The sequence below is a fragment of the Triticum urartu genome, chromosome 7A, assembly GCF_056163025.1.
Source record: "Triticum urartu cultivar PI428250 chromosome 7A, HENAU_Tu73, whole genome shotgun sequence".
NCBI lineage: Eukaryota > Viridiplantae > Streptophyta > Magnoliopsida > Poales > Poaceae > Triticum > Triticum urartu.
The window spans coordinates 521,142,321-521,149,766 of record NC_141879.1 but is presented as its reverse complement, the minus strand read 5'-3'; the positions used below and the strand labels follow the sequence as shown (position 1 = coordinate 521,149,766).

The 7,446-nt window shown below is 37.9% G+C and overlaps 1 long non-coding RNA gene across 1 annotated transcript; it reads right to left on the bottom strand.

Annotated features, from left to right (window-relative positions):
• Nucleotides 1-2,989: 2,989 nt before the first annotated feature.
• Nucleotides 2,990-3,634, bottom strand: LOC147960244 (uncharacterized). Its single transcript, XR_015611976.1, has 2 exons — nt 3,468-3,634; nt 2,990-3,310 (listed from the first exon to the last, which is right to left on the bottom strand). It is a non-coding gene; the product is annotated as an uncharacterized LOC147960244 (long non-coding RNA).
• Nucleotides 3,635-7,446: the final 3,812 nt, after the last annotated feature.

Here is a 7,446-nt window from a genome sequence, read left to right as displayed (position 1 = left end):
TATACCAAGGCCGCTTGGCAAGCCTCGGTCCAATCTGAGAACGTTTAAAACCCGCAGACGAAAAGAAGTAAAAGGGAACACCGGAGGACGTAGGAGTGTCGGAATGCAAAACGGACAACGGGGAAAATGTTCGGATGCATGAAACGAACACGTATGCAAATGCGATGCACATGATGACATGATATGAGATGCATGACCTGGACAAAATGAAAAACGAAGACAAAACCCAACCACGAGGGAATATCATAACTTAGTGCCGAAAATGGCAAGAGTTGGAATACAAATATGACAAGTTACATACGAGGCGTTACATTAAAATATCTTCAGCAAAGCATATTAAGCTTCATTACCTCCTCGGCGGTGGCTTCGCCCTGCGCGGCTGGACGAGATCGTCCTCAGAAGAGTCATAAAGGACGACCTTGGCGGGGATGGATGGCTGCCTGATTTGGACCACAGAGGCCTTTTGGCGCCTCCGGCGCCTCCGAGGAGGCTCGACCTCCTCGATGTCTTCGTATGCCGCCCTCTTCCTTTTAGGGGAGGATACCCCTTCCTTCCCGACCTTCTTCTCTTCCTCCTTATGGATGGAGGAAGCCCGAGTGTCCTTGGATCTTGTATCCGAAGGATCTCGAAGGTGGAGTCCTTCCCTCTTTTTCGTTTCCTTCTCCTTCTTGGCCAGAACCTTGTAAGGCGTCACGGCCGAAACAACCTCGAGCTAAGGGGTCCGCTCCCCCTCTGGTGATAGTGCCAGGCACGATATCTGCTGCGCCTTGGCAAGTCATTTCTAGAAGCGAAAGGGAAAGGCATTATTGGTTTGCGGAATGAGACCTCGAGATGGTAGAAGTAAAACCAACATGAGTTAAGCTACTTTACCTTGGGCGGCCTGAGCTGGTAGAAGAAAAATTGTGCATTTGAAAATTGTTTGTGAATTACAAAAACATACGAAATTTGAACAAAGTTCATGAATGTGGAAAATGTTCTCAAATATAAACAAATTCACAAATTTAAAGTTCAATGATTTTAAATTATTTATGAATTTGAAAATGTTCATGAAATCAAAAAAAAATCACCGATTTGGTAAAAAGATCATGAATTAAAAAATCTTCATGAATTTCAAAATCGGTCAGAAATTTAATAATGTTCATAATATAAAAATAATCATCAATACTTATTAAAAAGTTCATACATTTGAAAAAAAACACGAGTTTCGAAAAAAGTAAATAAATTATAAAAAGCTTCATGAATTTTAAAAAAATAAAAATTAAAAAAGGGAAAATGCCTTTTGGTGGCCGAGCTACCTGGAGGCCGGTATCTGTGCCGTTGAGTGTTTCGCTGATCAGTGCTCCACACATACATGTAGCTGCCGTATTTCAGCAACAATCCTTTTCTTTTTTTGGGGGGGAGGGGGCATCATGGCTAGCTTTATAAAATCACAAGATAATTACATCGTTTACTAATTGGCTGATAAGAAAACCCGGAGGTTCATTAGTCCAATTATCATCACTTTTATTACAAAAACTGAATTTAGCTAGCTCATGAGCTACCGAATTAGCATCACGATAACAATGTAAAAAGAGGACCTTCCCTATTGAAGTTGCTGTATCAATGCATTCTGCAAATATTGCAGCTGCTGCATCCCATCATTGATTTTGCCCCTGGCAATAATTCACCACACTCAAAGAATCAGATTCCGCTTCAATTCTGTTAAATCCCAAATTGTTTGCCAAGTTTAAACCATCTCGCAATGCCATGCCTCAACTTTCGATACATCAGCTGCCACCGGAATGAATCTACATTGAGCAGCAATAAAACGGCCTTTATCGTCCCGTAGGACAGCACCTGTCGCCCCGGATCCCTCCTCTGCATGATAGGAAGCATCTACGTTTAATTTGATAAATTTCGGTTCCAGGGTCTTTCATTTATGCTCGGTCATTTCAGCGACAAGCCGAGGCCAGCATGGCTAGCTTTATAAAATCACAAGATAATTACATCGTTTACTAATTGGCTGATAAGAAAACCCGGAGGTTCATCAGTCCAATTATCATCACTCTTATTACAAAAACTGAATTTAGCTAGCTCATGAGCTACCGAATTAGCATCACGATAACAATGTAAAAAGATGACCTTCCCTATTGAAGTTGTTGTATCAATGCATTCTGCAAATATTGCAGCTGCTGCATCCCACCATTGATTTTGCCCCTGGCAATAATTCACCACACTCAAAGAATCAGATTCCGCTTTAATTCTGTTAAATCCCAAATTGTTTGCCAAGTTTAAACCATCCCGCATTGCCATGGTCTCAACTGTCGATACATCAGCTGCCACTGGAATAAAACTACATTGAGCAGCAATAAAACGGCCTTTATTGTCCCGTAGGACAGCCCCTGTCGCCCCGGATCCCTCCTCTGCATGGTAGGAAGTATCTACGTTTAATTTGATAAATTTCGGTTCCGGGGTCTTCCATTTATGCTCAGTCATTTCAGCAACAAGCCTTTTCTAGTACCCCGTGTTGATATTAAACCAACGGTGACAGCTCATGCAGAGGACTCGGTACGGTGGAGCGCGCACAATTGTCATCAAAAGGCCACACATGTTCATAGCGAAGTGTCCCAAGTGAGGTACATGGGATCGACTCGGTGGTCATGTTCCTGTGTGGAGCAGAGAGCCGTTTGAGCTGATCGTTGGGATTTTATGCCGTTGCCAATGGCAGTCTTCCTATTTGTAGCCGAGATGCATTGCAGGCCAGTCATCCCCAACTCAAACACAGCTCTAGCTATGGCGTCTTCATCTTCCTCGGTGCGATCCTGGGCAAGGCAGCAGCACCTGCCGCTCATCCAGTTCACATCGAGACCAACATCAACGGCCAACCCGGCGAGTATTTTGGGAAGCGGTTCTACAAGTGCCCAATCGATTGCGTAAGTACCTGCTGAACTTGCGTACGTCAAACATCAGGCTACGCCCATGAAGATATAACCAAGAAACAGCAACAGCAGAATTCCAATCGCTGATACAGTTAACTCACACTCTTGAACAGAGCACCATGACAAAGTCAGTGCATTACACGATTTTTTTAAACAAGTGATGAACGAGCGAACACAAACATAGAAACAAGCTCACAACTACGCAGGCACAAGCAGTTCGGAAAATCTTCCATTTGACAAACAGCTGATTATTAAGCTAGCAAACTGAATTTCGAGCACAGGCAGTACTGAAAATCAATCTTGAAAATCTTGCTTGGGTTGAAGCAACGACCGATTCCACAGCAGCGATATCTCCCCCTAAAAGATCACTGGCATCCACCCTGGGAACCAATCTGCAACAAACCACAGGAAGTCATCCTTTTCAAATCTAACACGATGGGGCAGTGGAACCAAAAACGATAGCCACCGTAGGAAACATGCTATACAGGCACAACTTGTTCCCAGCTCAAGAACAAACTAGTCTAAATTGAAAGATCGGATGTAGTTTACCCTGATTCGGCTTCCTCGAAGAAAAACTCCACCCCATCCATGGCGATCCGTCGCAAACCCAGCTGCCACGAGAAACGATGAATGGCCGCCGGGCCTAGCGAGGCAGAAAAGCTGTTCGACGTATAGTCATCGTCATCCTATTAATCACCCAACGACCCACCTACTCCTGCAACATTTAAAACAGCCCAGGAGGTACATGACGTCTGTGCAGAAAACAGTGAACATCAGGCCCGTGTGCAAACGCAGCACCGGAGATCATGGCACCGATGTATTTCAACTTAATGGCGACTGAATAAGGAAACGGAAATAAAGCAGCACACATTGTAGCGCGATAAACCACTGCCCAGATACCAGCCTCCAGGTAGCTCGGCCACCAAAACGTCCCTCTCATTTTTTGCCATATATAATGAAAATATATGATGTGAATGAAAATAGTTGATCATGTATTGAAAAAATGTTAATCAAGCATTTGAAAAATGTTAACCAAGTATCTGAATTTTTTAATGAAGCATTTGAAAAATGTTAAACCCGTACAGAAAAGTGTTTGTCATGTATATGAAAAATATATACGAAAATGAGGTGTATGAAAATATGTTGGTCATGTATTTAAAAAATCTCAAATGTGTATAAAAAGGTTCCTCGTGTACACGAAAAATTTACAACCTACACTAAATGAAAAGTAGGCATCAAAATCATATATTCTTAAAAGGTTGATTCTATATTTTAAAACATAATAAACATGTATATAAAAATGTTCTTGATGTAAACGAAATATCTACATTCTGTGAAAAAATGTCATTGCCTTCAATAAATGTTCAACATGTATTAAAAATGTTGACCTGTTCAAAAAAATGTTAATCTTATACTTGAAAAATGTTAAATATGTATTAGAAATATACTGGATATATTCCATACTGTACAATGTGTATGAAAAAAGTAGACATCCAATAATACAGGTTTTCAATAAGTGTTAATCATGTATTTAAAACTCTAAACATGTATATTAAATATGTTTTTTATGCACACAAAAGATGTTGAATGTCTACTGAAATAAGTTGGAATGTGTTAAATAAAAAAGAAACCTATCAAAATTGACAAATAAATAAAAACAAAGAAACCCAATAAAAACCAATAAGAAAGCAAAGAAAACCATACAAGGGAAATGAAACCGAAGAAACCAATGCAAAATAAAGGAAAATAAAGAAAAAAAAGGCGGTGCAAACTGTGAAAGAAACAAAAAAGACGGCAAAAAAACAAAGAAAACTGATGAAGAAACGGAGAAAGCCAAAATAAAAACCAGACCAAACCTGTACGTCAACCGCGATAAAACTGCAACTAGCGATCAAACGTAGCCAACATTCGAGAAATAACAATCAAATGGGTCGGCCTAGTTACAACGGGTAATAAAAAACATCCAGACGAGATGAAATTAAGCCACACTCGCTGTAAGCGAGATATAGTCTTCCCGTCTATTCGAGGCTCGATGTTTTGGCTCTTAGGTGCACCTGCACCCGGGATGAATAGTAATTTTTTTAAAATATTTAAAAAATTCAAAAAATTCTGAATTTTTTTTTGTGATGCCAGATGCTCATGCATGTGAAGTCCGTGCCAAAGTTGGTGGAGTTTGGATATTTTAGTAACTCTGAGCTAAAAGGACAAATTTTGAGACTGCAAGAAAGTTTACCGTTTATGTACGGTTTTCATTGATTTCTTTTTTTGCCATGAGCTCCTCAGATGTCCGAACAATCTGAAATTTGGCATGAACATCACGCATTGGAACATCTTCCACCTATAAAAAGTTCATAATTTTTTATTTATTAAATATTTGTTTTGAATTTACTGTTCCACAGGTGTAGATGAGCCCAGGCACCGAATTGAATATTCGGTATATTCGGCGCTATCTACATAATAGGATCCCGCGTGCAACTATACTACACTTTTTGCATGAAATAAGCAGGGAAGTTAGGCCGAGCCTGTCTATGGATGGTGAAGTGCACAAGTTTGTTTTTTTGCGGAACATGCACAAGATACGCATGTTGATCACAAAGTGTTTTTCCCTTTTTCTCTTAATATGAGAGTAGTATTTATTACCCTTTACTTTTATAACATATTTAATGATAATGAAAATGTGATGTTTTTCAGCAAACTATTCACATATTTAAATAAAAAGGGGCAGCCCGGTGCATGTAGCTCCTGCTTGCGCAGGGTCCGGAAAAAGGGTCCGACCAATTTGGGTCTGTAGTACGCAGTCTTTCCTTACATTTCTGTAAGAGGTTGTTTTCAGGACTTGAACCCGTGACCTCATGGTCACAAGGCAGCAGCTTTACCACTACGCCAAGGCTCCCCTTCTATTCACATATTTAAATAAGTATGAAAATAATTATGAACTGTTCATGTATTTCAAAAAATCTTCAAATTTTAAAGGTGTTCACGTAATATCTAAACTTGAATATAGATTTTATAAATTGTTCAAGCCTTTCTAAAATGTTTATGTTATTTTTAGAGGTGTTCCTATTGTTTAAAAAAATATTCATTTAAATATAATAGTATAAGCTTTTAAAAATAGGTATAACTTCAAAATAATACTCCCTTCGTCCCAAAATTCTTTATTTGTCTAGATACGGATGTATCTAGACAAATCTAAGACAAGAATTTTGGGACGGAGGGACTACACATTCCAGAAAATTTTCATTTAGTTCAAACAATGTTCACACATTAAAAAAATAATCATATATGTGTAGAAAGTACAAAAAAGGAAATAGTAAACCATAAAAGAAAAGGAGAAAAGGGAAATGAAACGAAAGATGAAATGAAAAATAATAAGAAGCTGATAAAATAAAAAACAAAGAACCAAAATAAAACACTCAAAACTTGCAAAAGGACCTCTTCCTGAAAAGGCCCTACACCATACCGCACGAAGAACTGAGATGAGAAGATAAAAAAAACTGAGATGAGAAGAAATCACACCAAAATAAGGAACAAAGAACATAACCCAAGCCGCTTGCTATTGAGCCCGATTCATGCGGAGACACGTGGGTGTAGGTGATTCCTCGGACTATGCAATAAGTTGTATATAACAAGTGTTCACTGTGCACACATGCTAGAAAGCCTTTATTGGGTTTGGGCTTAAATCACATGCACAGCGACGAATAGAGGAGGATTTTGGGCGCTGATATGTCTCGCCTATAGCGAGACAAGAGGAAGTCTTGCTGAAGTCTCGCTGAAGGCGGCCCATCATGCCGCTGACGAAAGGCCACAGGCCATATTCTCGTATTTTCTTTTCCTTTTCACGTCTTTTGTTTTTGTTTTTTTTGTTTTGTTTTACTTTATTTATGTTTCCAGATACTCTATATTACAAAAAAATACATTACATAAAACATTTCAAAAAAATGTTAATCAAGCATTTAAGATATGTTAAATGAGTATAGAAAAAATGTTTATAATGTATACCAAAAATGAAACAAAAAAATACAACATGAAATGTGTATATAAAAATGTTGAATATGTTTTTTTACTCCAAGGACTTAAAAAATGTTGAAAGAGTGTTAAAAAAATGTTAAACTTGTATTTGAAAAATGTTAAATGTGTATATAAAAAATTGTTGGCCATGTACTGAAAAAATGTTAAACTTGTATTTGAAAAATGTTAAATGTTTATCGGAAAAATGTTGACCATGTATTCAAATAATGTTAAACTTGTCTTTGAAAAATGTAAATGTGTATCGAAAAAATGTTGACCAAGTTTTCAAAGAATGTTAAGATTGACTTTGAAAAATATTAAGTGTGTATAGAAAAAATGTTGGAAATGTATTAAAAAATGTTAATATTTTTTTTGAAAATGTTAAATGTATATAGAAAAAATGTTGACCATTTACTAAAAAACGTTGATCTTGTATTTGAATTTTTGAAATCAAGGATCTGAAAAATGTTAAATGTGTACAAAGAAAATGTGGACCATGTATTCTATATATGTTGATCTT